The 18,828-nt window shown below is 41.0% G+C and overlaps 1 long non-coding RNA gene across 1 annotated transcript; it reads right to left on the reverse strand.

Annotated features, from left to right (window-relative positions):
* Positions 1-1,466: 1,466 nt before the first annotated feature.
* LOC146683885 (uncharacterized) lies at positions 1,467-9,481 on the reverse strand. The gene is made up of 2 exons (XR_014917145.1): positions 8,658-9,481; positions 1,467-5,048 (listed from the first exon to the last, which is right to left on the reverse strand). It is a non-coding gene; the product is annotated as an uncharacterized LOC146683885 (long non-coding RNA).
* Between the last annotated feature and the right edge of the window lie 9,347 nt (positions 9,482-18,828).

Genomic DNA, 18,828 nt, shown 5'->3' on the forward strand with positions numbered 1-18,828 from the left:
AATACTAGCTGGAAACTCCCATTGACATAATAATCTACCTCTCAGATTCATGGTTGTAGATCCAGTGTTCGAAAGACTCATCTAGTTAATATTATACTGATGTTAGTGATAGATAGAAAAGTAATAAACAATTCACATAATATTATATAAACATAAATGAGACTAAAACTAATTTAAGGATGAAAGCTTTAAAGCTGTTTTCCTTTCTTTTGTCCCTAGGTTGACCTCGGGGTTACCTGTTATTCTTGCCTCTGGCAGCTCATTGTCACCAAGGTCACTTCTATGTACAACTGCAGAATACAGATCAGAGGCAAGGGTGGCAGCACCGGGCAGACTGACCTGGATGTGATGATATTTCAGTGAGCTTCAGCTGGACCACATCCACATTCGCTTTTTATCATGCTCCCAACATCCTCAGGATTTTATTTGAATCTCTCCCTCATCACCACCTCCCCCACCCGCCTCAAACAACATTTAGGTGGTATTTTAGCACCAGAGTTAAAGATATGCATTTGAAAGCAATGAATAGCAGCTTGATGAAACAATACGTGAATATCTGGAAAATTGCTCGTCGAACAAAGCTTATCAAACCAACTTGTTCCCAATATATTCGCCATAGTGACATAACTTTTCACATACTTTATGTAGACAGTGTGGCCGGAGCCTTCCCTAATGTGAGTAACGAACTTGGACTACAATTGTAAATCATAACATTTTCAGTCCAGATGATACATATTCATATGCAGATGCTTGCAGAGATTAGACTGACCATCAGTGAGTTTATGAGTACAGACAGTGACAGGTGTAGTCCCACTGGGAATGTCATAGAACAGTCTAAATAATTCTTTGTCAGGCTCAGAGTTCACCTTGCTCTGTGAATGCTTTGATTAAATGCAGTTAATAATGAGATGCCAAAAGAGCGTTCCCCCATGAGCACTGGCACAGAAATATTCAACTTTATTTGATGAGACTGCTGCCCCTGGAATATGCACTGTCATAGATCAAAATACCCATTGCACTCCAGATTCATGAGCCTGAGGACAAATTGCACCAAGCTTGCAAAGGATGTACAACAAGAAATGGTGGAAGCCTTGGCGTGTGCCTGGCATGTCACCTGTGTACCACCGGAGAAGGAAGCATGAATGATCACTGGTCTTTCCTGCAATGCTGGAAAAAATGTGATGAAGGTTTTTAGATGGATCATAGTAGCTTCTATAAACATAAAAAGTTCAGTGATTGCATGGACTCTTAAAGCTTTCCTGCAGTGCTGCTGAAAGGTAGCCTGATTTTCTAAACTAGCATCTGCTCTTTAGAAAATTACTGTGGCTGTTTCTATGTAATTGTGAAACATTCAGAAAATGTGATAAAAGGTTTTACTTATTGGGGTAATTGTTGGGTCTGTGTTTCCACAAACCCCGCTAATTCTAGAGACTTATTCATCATGAAGAAAACAAGACAGTCGATCGATCCATTACTTGCACAAGGGAGGCCTCGTCTGTGTCCAGCACGACAAAGAACCCCAAAATGGTGGCCTCCTCTCGCTGCCTTTTATTGACAAACTTCAAACAATAGTTTACAAAGCACCTCCCCTTGCAACCCCCCTTTGGTTACAAAGACAAGGCACTGTATGTAAATGTATACAGTGTGTGTGTGTGTGTGTGAGAATGTGTGTGTGTTATGTGAGAATGTGTGTGTGTGTGTGTGTTGGTCAAAGGGTCATAAAACCTAAAAGCAGGAACAACATCCTTGGTCATAAAGAGGGTAGTCTTCCCCCACACCCAATGTATGGTTTACCAAAGATAACACAGTGAAACCATACAAAGGGTAGGAAGCTCTACCAAACATCAAACAGATCTTCAAGTTAGGATGTATCTACAATAAAACCTCCCCCAGCACAGAGTGGCTGGAGAGGTGGTCAGGATCAAAGGAATGGCTTTGATCCTACTGCTTAAACTAAGACTGTACAAATTTAAGAAACACAATGGCAACATTCAACAATTAGACTTAACATTTCCCTCCTTTTTGTCATTGTTCTTAAATTTCAACTTATGCACCCTTTGTTTAGACAGTGTCAGTGTAGATTTCATTCATGCACAGTAAACTACATCCTATACATAAGCAAATCAGTATCAACAGTTCAAAAACAGGAATTAATATCTTCAAAAGAAGATGCCACCAAGGACCAGACGGTAACCAAGCTATCCAGCCTTGTGGCGGATCTACTCCTGTCGTGCAATTCATTATGTATTTCTTCAAGTAAACAACTGAATGTCAAAGGTCAAACAAGAAGAATCATCATTCTCAAAAATCATATGTCACTACAATCCAACTGTATACAGACATAGGTATTTAAACGCATCAGTTGACTTTATTGTTTGTCCATGTGGCTCTCAGCTAACTTCAAAGCTGCAGCAAGTCAACACCCTTCTTTATTGACTCCTATCAACCCCCCAAATCTTTTCACTGTAGGCATCCTGTGGGGGTTAGAGTCAACTTGTGAATTATCTGCATTTACAACTCTTCTCCTGTCCTGTTGTCACCACAGAAAAAGCTTTGTAAAGGAAATTGGATCCAGCTGTTTTGATCTTCTTGGCTCAAAACCTCAAGTGTTCATGATGTAAATGTAGACAAAAGGCTTCTCTGTTTACATCCTTCTTGCAGAAGACAAAAGAATAAGTGATGTTGCCATGTTCCATGGTTAATCTCCAACTTGGGCTAATCCATTGTCCTTCGTACACATAGGCAATTGGCCTGTTTCCAGTTCGTTTAACTGTATAATGTCCTGCAACAAGTCATATTCTTTGAGTCAGACGAGCAGGTCTGTCTCACCAGAGCAGTTCACCTTCCCAGCTACTGGTGAATCAACCTTCCATTCAGGTTATGAGGAATTGGAAAGTTGAAAAGTTGGCAGTGTTCCTGGATGTGTTGCTAAAGCAACCAAACAAACTGTCTCGCTCCAAGTGATGCTATCCGGTTGTGTTCTTAAACTGCCACCAGTAGTTGGTTGAAAACCCATGCGGGTACTGGGTGTGATTTGCTCTGTCCCAATGCGCTCCTGTCATCCCACTCAGGGTCCACAGGCACAAGAAGATGCACAGCACATTCCCAGCCATTCTGATGAGTACCTGTGGCTCAGTTGGTTTCTTCACCGGATTGAGACGAGGGGCCCTGGAGGCTTTCCCCCCCCTTTGTTCCCGGTCTTCCTGCCACTTACTCCGAGCTGGCCTGGATGTGTGTCACCTTCTTGCAGTGCGCTTGATATATCCAAGTGTTCCTTCCAGCAATCTTCACTGCTGTGGTCGTCGTCAGCAGCATCCGATATGGACCTTCCCACCATGGACTGGACCAGCACTTCCTCTCCATGGCCTTATCAACATCCAATCTCCAGACTTCAGACTCTGCTCCTGCGGAGAAACAGAATCATCTGGCAGATCATTTGTTCTCATGACTACTTTACTTTTAAACATTTTCAAGCATCTAATCTGCTAATACGCTCTCTCTTCTGCTTTTCTATCATCACTACAGAAGACTGGAACTCTAAATGCTCTAACATGTGTAATCTCAAAGAGTCAGACCATTCTCTGTTGGAGTAATCCTCATGTACTTATTCTATACAGTCTAACCATGTCCTGCCTGTCTTCCTAAATCCTAACTTTACTGTCTGCAAAAGTTTTTTTTTTTTTTTTTTTTTTTAAGTATTTAATAATCCTAGAGTGAGTATAACGACTGCTCATCTCCCTCCTGTTTGAGACATGGTATAGCCAATGGCTCAAAATAGCAGCAGTCTTATACAAATTATTAGGCAGTACTGGTTTATCACACAGATAAAAAATCATCCTGCAAGCTTGCTCCCTCTGTAAGTCACAACTATTGTCCTGCAGTAGGTGAGTGGGCCTGCATGTCTGCTAATGCTGTACTGATAAAAGGTTAACACCATGTTTAACTAAAGCTGCCTCTTTTGCGATCTTATCTGCAAAAACTTTCCCTAATGCAACCGGATCTTTCCCTCACATGTGTGCTGCACATTTACAAACGGCAATTCCACTGGTTAATAACGCTGCATCCAGCAGAATTTGCAAGAGTTTGGTGTGTTCTGCAGGTTTCCCTGTAGAGGTTGTCACACCTCGTCTCACTCACTGCACTACAAAGAAATGTACAGTAGCAAATGTATACTACCTAACAGTGTATATTGTCTCTCTACAGCTTTACACGCTTCCGTTAAAGCTAGCATCTCTGCTGCTCAAGCAAACATGAAACATGCTAGTTGTCCTACATAGATAACTCTCTCTCACTGTCAGCTACAGTAAAACGTGTTCTAGTCTGTCCCTCTGCTGTTGTAAAACTCAAACCATCAGCAAACCAAACCTTTCCCTCAACGAGTGGCACATCTATTAAGTCATCCCTCAGCTTACACGTCTTCTCCTCGCGCTCTCTACACTCATGAGAAGTGCCCTCCTCCGTTGGCAAAAAGGGTTTGACAGATTCAGAATTCTGCACCACTTTATGGTAATATGTGTGGTTGTGAGAGTAACCGTAACATTAAAGACAAGTGTCTTGTAGGTGACAGAAATGTAAGTTTAGTCTGCAATAGTAAACATCTACCTCGTGTGGAACTAACAATTGCAAAAGGTGAAATAAACTATTGAAACATTGTACAGCTGAAGCTGCTGCACATACTGGTCTCACGCATGGAGGTAAAGCACGAGCAACTAGAGCTAATCTTTTCGGATAGTAAGTTACTGGCTTCACTTGTGGAAAAAGTGCTGTTAGTTATTTTACAGTCACCTGGCATTTGTGCTGTTCACAGAACCACAAGTCCATCGCTGGACCTCCTCTGCGTTGTCACTTTTTGGAGCTTGGCACGCTCCCTCAGGTTCCATTTTCCAACGCTGAAAGTCTCCTTGTGACAATCCTTTGGAAGCCCAGTAGCACAGCTCTCTGTGCTGAAGGTGATCTCCGATCCTCCTGAAGACTCCCTCCAGGCCTCAGCTTCCATCTTGTGGACGATCCTCTCAGTCTCTCCTTCTCATCATGGCACCTCACGACATCTACAAATTGAAAAAAATGACACTCCTCTCGCCACACGGCTTTCGCCATGTGTCAACTCCCCAATGAGACATGTACAAGAATGTTGCACAGTCTCCCTAAAACAATCTCCAGGGTTTGTCCCTTGGAGCAGCTTCACTCCAAGCTGTAACCCTGTGTAAGAACATTAATCAGCACTTAAATGTTCAGCTTGTTTAGCTCCCAGCTCCTGTATCACAGAAGACAAAGTCTTAAATTTAAAACAACTTCACATTTGCAACCAACTGTAGATCATAAGAGTAATAAAGTATTCAGCATCACAGAGACAAGTATCATTGCAGGTTTATTCTAAACTCATTAATCTCCTACGTTTTCCCATAATTTATTCCAAATTATTTAACATCTCAATGTTATTCCACATTGTAATCAGTGAACTTCACTTATAGGCCATCAAAGCCTCATCTGAACATGGATGCACCACTTGCATAGGTTTAATACTTGTAAATAAACAGCTAATCACACAAATCACTGCAACAATAATAGAAAACATTGTTTAATATTAATTCTGGACCCCACCTCTTGACGCATGGACACTTCTCATGCGTCAACTCACCAAACCTGGATCCCTGTCTTAAAAACTGGCTCCACCAGGAGCCTGCATACTCACCATCATGGCCTGGAAAACAAGATCTGGAAGTAAAATCAAACTTCACACTTATAAACAAGTATATCACAAGGGTAACAAGCATTCAGCATCAGCAAGACAAGTGTCATGTGCAGGTTTTCTCAAATCATTAAATCACTATTGTTACCATAATTCGCCTCAAACATGGATCATCCCATGTGCTCAGTTAACATTAATGTAATCGGTGACTTCTCTTAAGCAAAGTCACTCCACTCATATATTTATTATGGGTCCAAAAGTGGCCAGCAAATGAGCCCATAATAAACTATTCCATAAATATCGTAATCTCTTATTTGTTTTACTCATGTCACTTGTCCGCTTCTGCTGAATGCTACATGCACTCTTAAAGAAAACAAAACCTGTAATAAAGAAACAAACATCCACCAGTTGTTCTGCTAAAAACCACATCATCAAATCACATGAAAAACTGCAATGCTGTAAGAAAAAATGCAAATGTTAGCGCTGCGCAGGTGTGTACACACTTTCTCACAGTAACTTCTGTGAGTACCACAAGCCCATGAATAACACACCTCTGATAGATTCACAAACATAAAAATGGCATTTAAAAGGTTAAACCATCACGCAACCTCAGATGTTGCTATCATCTTTCTGCTCCTGTAACAGAGACACACACAGAGATACATCCACACCTTTGTCAAGCGGGGGTTGACTTCACACAATGGTGTTAAGTCAGTCAGTCAGTTCCCCATTTATTTTAAAATTCTTACTCATTCACTCAGTGATTCCTTCTTTAGCTAATTGTGGAAATTATCGTCGCATCCGTTTCCACGCTCAGCAAAACAACGTCATTTCAAAAAGAAAAATAATTTAGACTGGATTTCCTCGTTGAATCCTTTTGGACAGGAACTTGTTTCCTGATTGTCCCAAATAAGAGCCCATTTTAATTTTGGAGAAGCTCACTTTGCAACAGTTTTCTCGACGACGCTTCGATTCTAATCGTGCAGATCTGCTCAAACAGAGATCATCAAACAAAACTTTCAGTGCACCATGAAAGTAACAAAATAAAAGAAAGAAAATAAAAGAAATCAAAGAAAATAAAGGAAAGATAGGCCTTGTTTAAATCATGACACGTGTTCTTCATGCCAGGGGGATAAATCGTAACAACCCAATTGGCAGGTTCAACTTTAGTAATAAAAGACAAATCAAACAGCCAGTTTAATCTCAAACATTCATCCAATCAGCCATACACACAACATACAGCATAACCCTGTTGTCTTAGCACATAATAAGTTTTAGTTCTCATGTAACTAAATGTGTGCCATGGTAAAACTTCTTCACACACCAGAAACCCACAATCAGCTCACTCAACTCACTCATTCAAGACCTCTCATCAGCATTCTGTTTTCTCCTCTATGATGCAACCATCTGTCCTCCTATAATATTCAGTCCACTAGTCTATGTATCACTTTCATCTTACTAGTGACTTGGACAAGATGACAAACAGAATCTCATGCTTAAGATGCTGTCTGGTCTCATGAGTATCATTGTATGTGTATATGCATGTGGGGTTAGTATAGTTAATGCATTTTCAGTATGTTTTTGTGTTCATCTCTCACCACACTTCCATTATTCTCATCACTGCTTAAAACAACACACATCTCTCTCTGTTTTTTTTCTTTAACTGTACTTTTCTCCAAAACAGAAAATAGCATTACAGCTGTTTCAGACTTAGAAACACCAAACACTCTTCGTGCTATCATTCATCCACACAACTATTTTATTTCTTTTTGTCCACTGGGCAGGTGACCTGCAGAATCACGTCTGCCCCAGCTGGATACCTTTCACACACACCATGACGTCAGACACTCTCACACTCGCGGAATTGATCAGGAGAAAAACTTTCTTCATCTTCACACTCTGTTACAGAAACACCATATGTTTTTTTTTTTTGGTTTTTTTTTGTGTTGTGTCAGGGATGGATATGTAGTTGTAACGTTTGTGTTCACTTTCTTTCCTTTCTGTTTCCTACCCTGCCAAGTCTGTCTTGGACTCAATGCTGCTCCTAATATGCCTTTAATCTCTCCTCCACTTCTGCCTCTGCTCTCTCACGCTCTTCTCTGACTCTACTTTCTGCTAACATTCTTGCGCTTCCTAATGCTTTTCTACGGTGTTGTTCTAGAGTAGTTGCAGTGGATTGAGCTGTTTCATCCTCAGGTTTCACAACTACTTCTTGCAATATTGCTCTTTTAACATTCTGTGCTTCTCTCCTCTTCTGAGCCTGCTCCAGCCACAACTTAGCAACTGCTAACTGCAATTCCTTCCTCTGCTTCGCTTTACCTGTTTTACCTGCTACACTTACAGCTATTCTTTCTACCAGCATTTTACACTGAACTTCCACTAATGTCCCTTCAAATCCACATTTCTTATACCAACAACCTACATACTGCGTGCTGCCTGGTAAAACTTTCTGCATAAATTTTACATCTCCTTCTAAGGCAGACTTACACATTTTATTCTCCATTACAAGACAACAATCAGCCACACTCACGCAGACCACGTCTGGCCCGCACACACACAACATAGGCCTATCGCTTGCGTCTGCACGCACAGCTAGCGCTCTCTGTTGAAAACTCTCAAACGCCCCATATGGCGGAGAATTCAACCTTCGGACACTCTCCAACGCCCCAAATGGCGGAGATTCCGGACTCTGAACCTAGGTTCTCTCCACGCCCCAAATGGCGGAGAACTCTCTACGCCCCAAACGGCGGAGAAGCCTGCGTCTCTCTCACGCGGCTAGCGCGCTCCCGGACTCACGTTTAACGCACAGCCCGTAGCCGCTCTCTATTGTTTTGGGTCCACGTGCGCTCTCGTGACCAGCGCTCCCCGGGACTCAAACGTTTCACGCAGAATCACGGTGACGCGTATCTAGGATCCCACATTCATTCACACGGTTATAGAGACGCTCTCTAAGGCCTTCTGTACTCACTGTTTGTTTACGTTCATGGGAAGAGTCTCTGGATCCCGTCAATCGTCATCCATCCCGAGGGGAGGTCAGGCGCAAACTTCCCGGCCTGGTGGCAAGCCAAAAACACCAGGGCTTTACGTCAATCATCCCAGACGTTGCGGTGGCGTCCTCTCCCTCTCCTCGGTGGATGCAATTTGTTAGGCTCCGGCTCGGAGGACCAAATAAATGTTGGGTCTGTGTTTCCACAAACCCCGCTAATTCTAGAGACTTATTCATCATGAAGAAAACAAGACAGTCGATCGATCCATTACTTGCACAAGGGAGGCCTCGTCTGTGTCCAGCACGACAAAGAACCCCAAAATGGTGGCCTCCTCTCGCTGCCTTTTATTGACAAACTTCAAACAATAGTTTACAAAGCACCTCCCCTTGCAACCCCCCTTTGGTTACAAAGACAAGGCACTGTATGTAAATGTATACAGTGTGTGTGTGTGTGTGTGAGAATGTGTGTGTGTTATGTGAGAATGTGTGTGTGTGTGTGTGTTGGTCAAAGGGTCATAAAACCTAAAAGCAGGAACAACATCCTTGGTCATAAAGAGGGTAGTCTTCCCCCACACCCAATGTATGGTTTACCAAAGATAACACAGTGAAACCATACAAAGGGTAGGAAGCTCTACCAAACATCAAACAGATCTTCAAGTTAGGATGTATCTACAATAAAACCTCCCCCAGCACAGAGTGGCTGGAGAGGTGGTCAGGATCAAAGGAATGGCTTTGATCCTACTGCTTAAACTAAGACTGTACAAATTTAAGAAACACAATGGCAACATTCAACAATTAGACTTAACAGTAATATTCTGTCAGAATCCAGAATCAATATTTATTATATGAAAGCTAAAATCTGCACTTTAAATAAGTTTGTTACAGGGGGTTAAAGGTGCAAAATGATATACATTTTAGCTTGTAGAGCTAAAGTAGATCCTCTGTGTTAAAAGTTCAGGAATTCCTCCTTGGATAAGTGGAGAGTATTATGGCTGGGATTTTTCAGCTGAGAATATCTGCATAGGAGGCCTGAGGCATAAACCGGATACAGCGAGCAGCTGCCTTCATCCCCAAAACCTCAAGAAGCAAATAATAAACTCCCGTTCAGTTATTCTTAATAATTCAGGCGCTTCATTAATATTATGTGTTTTTTGTTTAATGTTTGCACTTTGTAAGACCTAACTGAACATTTTCTGCTACAAGCTCAAGTGCAGCAGGAAAACACGCAGCAGTCGCCATTGTTTCATTTTCTTCCGACAAGCAGTCAATCTTGAAAGAAAGAAACAGCTTGTTCAGCGAAAGACTCAGCGAAAGGGTCGAAGACATCTTGTGAAAAGCCAGAGGAAGATAATAGGGTGAAGTAACTGCTTTCTTAAATCATACCGAAGATGAACTTGTCGTTGAAAAAAGAAAATCACATAACGGGACGCATATTAGTGAGGATAATTGTGTTTAAAGGCCTTTATACACCAGTCATTTCCTCTGGCCAGAGATAACAGTTAGAACATCGAGCTATTTTTGAGAAAGAAATGAGCTGATGGAATATTGTGATACTTATAATAGACAACAGAACTGCCATATTGTATGTAGTCACATAAAAATGATGTGCTGGAGAATCTGAAAGACCTGTAAGCCTTCTATATGATTCAGAAATTTGTTGATATATTTTGGCAATGGAGGGGAGTCCATGTGCCTTTGTTTATAGACCATGCTAAGAAAGTGAAGATGCACTATACTGTCAAAAGCATCCCCCGACCCAAATCACTGAATTCAGGTGTTCCAATCACTTCCATGGCCACAGGTGTATAAAATCAAGCACCTAGGCATGCAGACTGCTTCTACAACAACTGTGTCAGTTCCAGTGTGGTACCACTGTAGGAAGTCCAAGTGAGAAAGTTCCTCCTTAGTAAATATTCTTAGTCACCTGTTAGTGCTACTAGAACAAAATGTGACTGGGGATGACAGCAACTCAGCCACAAAGTGGTAGAGAATCACAGAAGATGCTGAGGCTCACAGTGGAGAGATGTCGCCAACTTCATACAGAACTAATGGTTACACACCTCCAAATTCAGATTACCTGAAGGAAAGTGCATCAAGAACTTCATAGAATGGGTTTCCATTGTTGAGCAGCTCCAGCCAAGCCTCACATCATCAAACACAATGCAAAGAGTCGGATGCAGCAAGCCACCACTGGACTCTAGGGCAGTGGAGACTTTTACTCTGGAGTCATGAATCATCCTGCTATGTAGACAAGTCTAGGTTTGCCAGGGGAACATACTTACAGTTTTTTTTTATTGGTTTGGCGCAGTTTTCACAAGCAATTGGTACATTTTCAAAACTCTTAGTACTTATATCACAACAGATCATCAAAAGTGCACGTTTTTCAAACATTTCAGCATATTTTCAATTGTGTCAGTACAATACACATTATGACAAAATATCATTTTCACTACACAAAATAAGTGTTTCATCTAAATAAATGTTTTGTTCACAGTTACTTCCTTTCATAATGTTATCACTATCAAATTTTTGATTTGCATCTCTTATTATTCAGTTTAATACATTTTTCTATCATTTAATTCAACTGATCTTAATGTTCAATCAATGAATCATTCATTATGTCCATGGATTTTCAACTTGACTGATTGTTGTCTGGTCATTTGTAAGTTACACATTGCTGCAAGAGCTTTCAATCTAGAAACACTATACTTGCTAATTGTTTCCCCCTGATGATCACAATTAGTTACCATATAAGTAGAACTGTGTTTGAGACTTTGCACTGTTCAAATATGGAGCAGGATAGACTCGTAGGGAGAGGAAACCTTCATCGAAGAGGTGGTGGTGCTGCTCCTCGACAGAGAGGTGGTCTTCAGAGAAATGTAGGCAGAAGACAACGCACCATCATCTCTAATGAAGTCCAGGCCATCATTGTTGACCATGTGGTTAACAGAGGCTTTACCATGGCTGAGGCTGCCAGGTTGGTACAGCCTAATTTACAAAGGTCAACTGTCAGCTCTATCATCAGAACTTTTCGCCAAGAAAACCGGTATGTCTGCTATAGCAACTTCACTTCTAAAATATAGTACTCTATTGTATAGATGAACAACATGTAATTGTCAGTTTACAGTAATGTAATTTGTAATACTTCAATATTGACAGTATATGATTGTCCTCAGAATTAACAGGAGACAACCTGGTGGTGGTCGCCCACGTGTTTTGACTGACCAGCAGGTGTTGGCTGTGGTGGAAATGGTCAGGGCAAGGAATGACATACGGCTGTCTGAGATCAAACAGGCTGTTGAGAACAACAATGACACCTTTGCCAATGTGCCATCAATTAGCCTTCCAACGATTGCCCGGCTTTTGAAGAAGCACCAGGTTTCCATGAAACAAATTTACTTGGTTCCTTTTGAGAGGAACAATGTCCGGGTGAAACAACTGCGTTCAGAATATATTCAGGTACAACACTAAACTGGCATGCAATTACTGTAACAGTACTGACAACTACTAGTTGTAAAAAAAACTAACTAAATTATCATTTTAGAGGGTGATGGAGCTGGACGCTGCTGTGAATCATCACAAGTATATTTTTGTTGATGAGGTTTCAATCTGGCAAAAACTAGACGCAGAGGACGTAACCTTATTGGACAAAGGGCTACCATCCAAGTCCCTGGACAACGTGGAGGAAACATCTCAATGGGTGCAGCTATATCTGAAGATGGTGTGGTAGGCTGTAGACCAGTTCTAGGGTCATACAACACTGAACACCTGATAGTTTTTTTTAAATGAACTGGAGCAGGCCTGTCAGGGAGAAGACATTGTCTGTGTTGTTGTGTGGGACAATGTCAGCTTCCACCATGCACAGCTGGTTCAGGAATGGTTTCAAACACATCCTCGCTTCATGACACTCTATCTTCCACCATATTCCCCTTTCCTCAACCCAATTGAGGAATTCTTCTCTACATGGAGGTGGAAGGTGTATGATCGCCATCCCCATGAGCATGTCTCCCTTCTTCAAGCCATGTGTGAAGCTTGTGGTGATATAACTGCTGAGCAATGTCAAGCCTGGATTCGTCATGCCAGGAGATTTTTCCCACGGTGCCTGAACAACGAAGACATCCACTGTGATGTTGATGAAAATTTATGGCCCAATGTTAATGACCGGCTTGATTAATTGTGTAAAAGTGATGAAAATAAAATACAAAATATATTGTGCTTATGTAAATGACTTGCTGTTTTTTCTCCCTTTTTCATGTGTGTGTGTGTGTGTGTGTGTGTGTGTGTGTGTGTGTGTGTGTGTATATATATATATATATAAAATTTTTGGTTATGCCTGAACATGAGTGTAATATTTGCTGTGTAAAGTTTTACAGTTCAGTTACACTCATTCATCACCAAGGACAATTTGAGACGCTTACCTTGTATTATTTGCTCCTGCATGAAATGATTGGTAAAAGTACTACGTTGAAAAAAGATCTTACTGTTTTGTTTGGGTGAGTAAAGCAAATGTTCTCAGAATATATCACAATGATCATGTGTTCTGCAACAATGATTAACTGGAATGAAAATATGTGCAAATACAATGAACTCATGACATCAGATTTGAAAGAATGACTAGTGGTGTTACAAATGTGATCAAATGTGAGTTTTGTACTGAGAGATTTGAAAATGCACACTTTAGTTGTGAAAATAGTACCAAACCAATTAAAAAAAACTGTAATGTGTGCATGTTAGTCCCCATAGGGAAATAGTTCCTCTGCATTTAACCCATTCACCCAGTGAAGCAGTGGGCAGCCACCAATGCAGCGCCCGGGGAGCAGTGTGTAGGGACGGTACCTTGCTCAGTGGAGTTCAGTGGAGTCGAACCCCCGACCTTCCGATCATGGGGCCACCACTCTACCTACTGAGCTATCCCTGCCTCTTGTCTATCTCATTGTGCCGAGTGTAAAGTTTGGTGCAGGGGGGATTATGGTGAGGCATTGTTTCTCAAGAGTTAGTTCCAGTGAAAGGCATACCGAGACATTTTGGGAAATTTCATGCAACTTCCTATTCCAACATGACTGCACACCAGTGCACAAAGCAAGGTCCCTGAAGACATGGATGAGTGAGTTTGGTGTGGAAGAACTTGACTGGCTTGAGTCCTGAGCTCAACCTGAACAAAGAAGGTGCAAAAGGTCTGAAATTGAAGGCATTGAGAGTGCAGCAGGAGTGTGTAGGAAAGGAGAAAGATTTGGCAGGTCATATAATTTGGTATTTAAGAGTCTGTCTTGTTAGAAATCTGTGAGTGACAAATCACTTTCCACACCTTAGGTTTGTGAGGAAATGCAGGAGTCATGCTGACTTCTCAGCTGCCGACCAGTGCACAGTAGTAACCCCATAATTTTGCACAAATCTTGACATGAACGTTTAATGTCCATCAACATCTCACTATATCCCTCTATTTTTCATATCATTAAAAGTGTAATGACAGAGCAATGGAAGCTGAATACTTTTAATAACTTTGATGAATCATTGTTTGAAAACAAAGAGTAAAATCAGAAGGTTATTACAAATATTTAGAACAGCGCTGCACAGCGAAAACAAGAAGCACAGGCACGTGTTCATGCATGCATGCATGCAGGTATGCATGCTTGACCATCCATCCAGTCCAACACCTTTACCTTCTGTGGCTTTATCTCCTGATCTCATCAAACACTTCATCAAACACTTCATAGTTTGCACAGTTCTCACACTGTTTTCCAGATTCAACGTAAGCCTCGTAAACACAAAGAAAGTAGGGACCAGGCCGTGTGTCAGAGAGATATGCATATCATCTTATGAAAACATGCATAATTAAAGACATGCTGCCTAAAAATAGAAGACTGAAAAAGAAGGCATAAATAAGAGACGAGTCAGATATAAGAGCGAGACAGAAAGCAGCGACAGAGGAATGATGCTGGTGGCCATGGCAATAATAAAAACTGAAGAAAAATAAAATAAATCCAACACGCAAATCGTGTGGACAGTCTGACTTCTGTATTACTGTGTAAACTTGTCAATTTACTTTCCCGTCTTCAAACAAACAGTGTGAAATGACTCAAGCAGCTGTCTGATTGCTTCAAAGAGAAGACTTGATGGGAGAGGCAACTTCATTATGTGGAGAAATAACAGGCAGCAGAGGAGCTGTCTGCGATATTTGCATTGTTTTGTGTAGCATATTAAAAATGGTGCCAAAGTGTTACATTACATTCACAACATGTTCCCAGCTGATTTGCCCGGAGCGTCCCATTCCACATTCCCCCGCCACTTCAATTAAAGAAAAAACACCTTGCTGTTACAAGTTCCCTCCTTAGCCCCATTATTCGCACCCCCTCTCCTTTATTGGTCCCATCCCTTCCATCATCAGCTTATTTCAGATATGCAATCTCCTTTTTATCTTTTTCCTGCGTCTCATTGGCCCGGCCTTGCTGCACCTTATTAAAATGTATAATTTCAAATTATTCTTCAAAGGCGAACTGTTTGCCGAGAGAACCAAAGCCATGCCCCGTGTTACAGGAAATTACTCTGAGAATGAGCACAATAAGATAGCCCACCACCTTTTCCTTGCTGTGTGCTTTCTCTGTATTGTTTCAGAAACACTATGCGGTTCAGCTGCAAACAAAAACGAAAAGAAAAAAGCTGAGTGACTCAACAGTATATAGTTTCAATCATTACATCACAGTTTATCAGCGTTTCTTCACATTTTGAAATGCAGCCCGTGCACTTGGCACAGCTGTCAAAGCAGCCTATTTTTAGCCTTTAATAATAAGAGAAAAATCTATCGGTAAACCACACATTCTGTAACCCAAATGTGCTTCTTACAAAAACAGCCAAGCATATCTTCAGATAAAATGACTTAGCTACTGTGGAGCAGCACATAGCGGAGCTCCTCTGATCCACCCTTGGACTGTTTATTTGTTTAAGCCTCATAGTCTACGCTGTCTTGTTGATAACCAACTCATTTGCAATGATAACATGCCCAAGAGGCGAAAATGAGGCCATTCACCACGGCTGTGCTGATAGCGGATGAGGAACTCAGAAGCTGTGATTGGCTTGACTGTGATGTTCAATTAATAGTCGACTCACCGAGTGCTAACACACATCAAAGTGCCCCATTGGGCCAAATCAGTGATTGACAGAGCAGAATAATCCTGGCACGGAGGTGCTGAGCTATGTTATCTCTAACACAGTGGACACACCAAACAAGTAATATACCGAGAAAAATGAAAAGAGGAAGACTGGATTGTCTACAGTCAGCCATTTTTTAAACGGGAAGCTGTCATCCAGGTCTGCCCCCAACACGTCTTGTAAAAAGCACATGAGCAGAGATTCATACAAACACCCAACTTTACCCACCTTCCATCTTCAGTGTCTTCCAATCTCTCGTGCAACCAGAATAAAAAGCTGCTTAGACAGTGGGACCCTGCCACAGTTTGGCTGCAACAAAGGAATTGCATGGAGTACCCTGTGGGCCTGTGCGTTCTGGCTGGCAGCTTTACATATAAAGCAGGCAGGCCTATCTGTCTCTGCACAGGCTGCGGCCACAAAGTCCGAATCCCCAGCTTTGAACACTCTGAGGATCCTGGCTCTGGAGTTCTGTACAGGGTGAGATTAACAACAAACACTAAACATTACTCTTCTGCTCATGTCTCAAAGAAGAAGGGAAAACACAAAATGCTGGGAAGTTTGGTCGAATAAAAGTCTCCGCTTCACTCTGAGCACACACAATTTTTTACCGTGTCCTTTAAAGTGCCTGATAAATCTTTGCCGTTCTTCCTCCGATAATTTTGTGCTGTGTTTGTTAAATTCAAGTGCTAAAGCGTTAAATGCAAACAAAGATTAGGAGAAATGTCTTGCGTGATAGTGCCATGCAGATTGATGGGGGTGGTTATGGAACGAGTTGTTATCATGACCACATGGTGCTCTCAGCCTTTTAAATACGTGTTTGGATTTCTGCTTTAGAATGGATTTCATAAAGGATCATAGTTTCGTCCTTTGTAGGTGGTTTATTAAGCGTTACAGCATAGTCAAAAAAACCTGAGATGCAAATCAACACTGACATCTACAGCACGTTATATGAAGCTACACTTCACTAATGACAGGGAAGCCAAACTATGGTTCATCAGGTAATTCAATTTATGTATTAATTTAAGCTTTCTGATAATCAAGATACCTGAGAAAATAATATCACCATGCCCCCGTTTGATTTTTGCAGCGATGCTCTGATTGTGTCTTGTGTTATGAATCTGCTTCGGTCCTTTCCATTGTAATTGCTGCTAATGCCATTATCACCATTCTTCTGTTCATATCATGTAGCAAATAGTCCTAATTTAGCATCTTCCTGTTCCTTTGGCGACACATTGCTGCATATCTAGACTGACCCCCAGTGGATGTGATATAAAACAACATATTCAGTGCAGTCATTACAATCACACAGTCACAGATTTCCTCATTCTATAACAGAGCTTCATTTCATGTGTCTGTCGGCTACAGTGCATCAGTAAAAAATCAGTAAACTGCAGCACATCGTGAAATTAGTTACCCCACTGCAGTGGTGTCCAAGAATCTGGGACCATTTGGGAAAAAATTATTGGAATATTTCATTATTTAGAAACATTTCAAAACACAGGAAGTTATTGCAAATAAAACTGAAAAGGAAATATGACATGCCTCAGGTTGTGTCCTTTCCACTGAAGAAGTATCCAGATAAACTTTCATCTACTTACAGTGCCGTGGAAAAGTGTGTGTGCCCCACTTCTTTATTTATTTAATTATTTACATTTTCTGCATATTTGGAACAATGGTAAACCTTCCCAACAGCCTACCAAAATTATTCCAAGAGCACTTTGTCGACTCATCCAGGAGTTCATCACACTCGTAAGTTAAGGCCAGTGTTCACGATTCAACAATAAGAATTAATTCTTATTATACTCAACTTTTTTTTCTTTTTTCTGTTGCCCAAATTGTAGAAGTTTAATGGCTTTGCCTTAAACAAGATGTGTACAGTCGGGGTTAAAGTGTGATTCAGCAGGTCGGGAACCCTAAAAGTGTCTGTGATGGCTTAGTGTGGGAAAAGAAACATAACTCACAATAATTTCTATTGAGCGCTCGCATATGCTTAGTGTACAGGCTGTGATCAGCTGACCTGCTGCTCTTTGTGTATTTACACAACTAAATTAAACCAGATGTAAGCAGATGTTTCCTGGCTGATTTCCATACACTGACAGTCAGTGTTGGGCAAGTTACTTTGAAAAAGTAATTAATTATAGTTACTAGTTACTTCTTCAAAAAAGTAACTGAGTTAGTAACTGAGTTACAAGATTCTAAAAGTAATTAATTACTTGAAAAGGAACTATTGCGTTACTTTAAAAAAAAGTTTAACCCTCTGGGGTCCAGGGTATAATTGTCCATTTTTAACTACTTTTGATGTTTCCTCCACATCTCACCTTTAAAAACTGTTTACTTGTTTGGTCTCATCCTTTTCAGCACAACCTCACGTGTCTGAATCTACAGTCATGTTTTCATTTTTTACAGACTGTATTAACACAATTGATCTAAAATCAGACAAAAACCATAAAGTCCGAGGAGAAAAAGTGATATTTTTACTGTAACAACCACAAACATGTTTAATGAATCATATTTCATAATGTTAAATGCAAATATAAATTGTCAATCTTAAAATCCTATGCACAAGTTTTGCAAACAACAAAGTTATTTGCATCCATTTACCTTTTACCTTGATTTTTTTAAATAACCATTTCAAACTATTTACAGAACAATCAGCTGTTCTTCAATAAGATGCCACAAATTATTTGTGCCACTGCAAAAACATCATTTCTGTCCACTATAAAGGAAACATCACAGCCTGATACCTGCAGCTCTGACAGCAGCAGGTGTATCACTGCTGTTTCTACCTGGAGACAGCAGTCGCCTCAACACAAAACTATCCACAACACTACACACTAACTACACAAGACAACACATTAACTACACACTGCAAACACGCTAAACGTCACAAATCTCTCACGTCTCAAAACTCGCTCTCTCTTTTTCTGCTGTCTTTTTCTCTCTCTCGCCCTCACTCCTAAAACTTCCCCCTCTTCCTAAACAACCAAATGTCATGTTGCCATATCAT

The sequence above is a fragment of the Copadichromis virginalis genome, linkage group LG20 (assembly GCF_057382275.1).
Source record: "Copadichromis virginalis isolate Kocher_CV1m ecotype Utaka linkage group LG20, C_Virginalis_male_GT1.1, whole genome shotgun sequence".
NCBI classification, from domain to species: Eukaryota; Metazoa; Chordata; class Actinopteri; order Cichliformes; family Cichlidae; genus Copadichromis; species Copadichromis virginalis.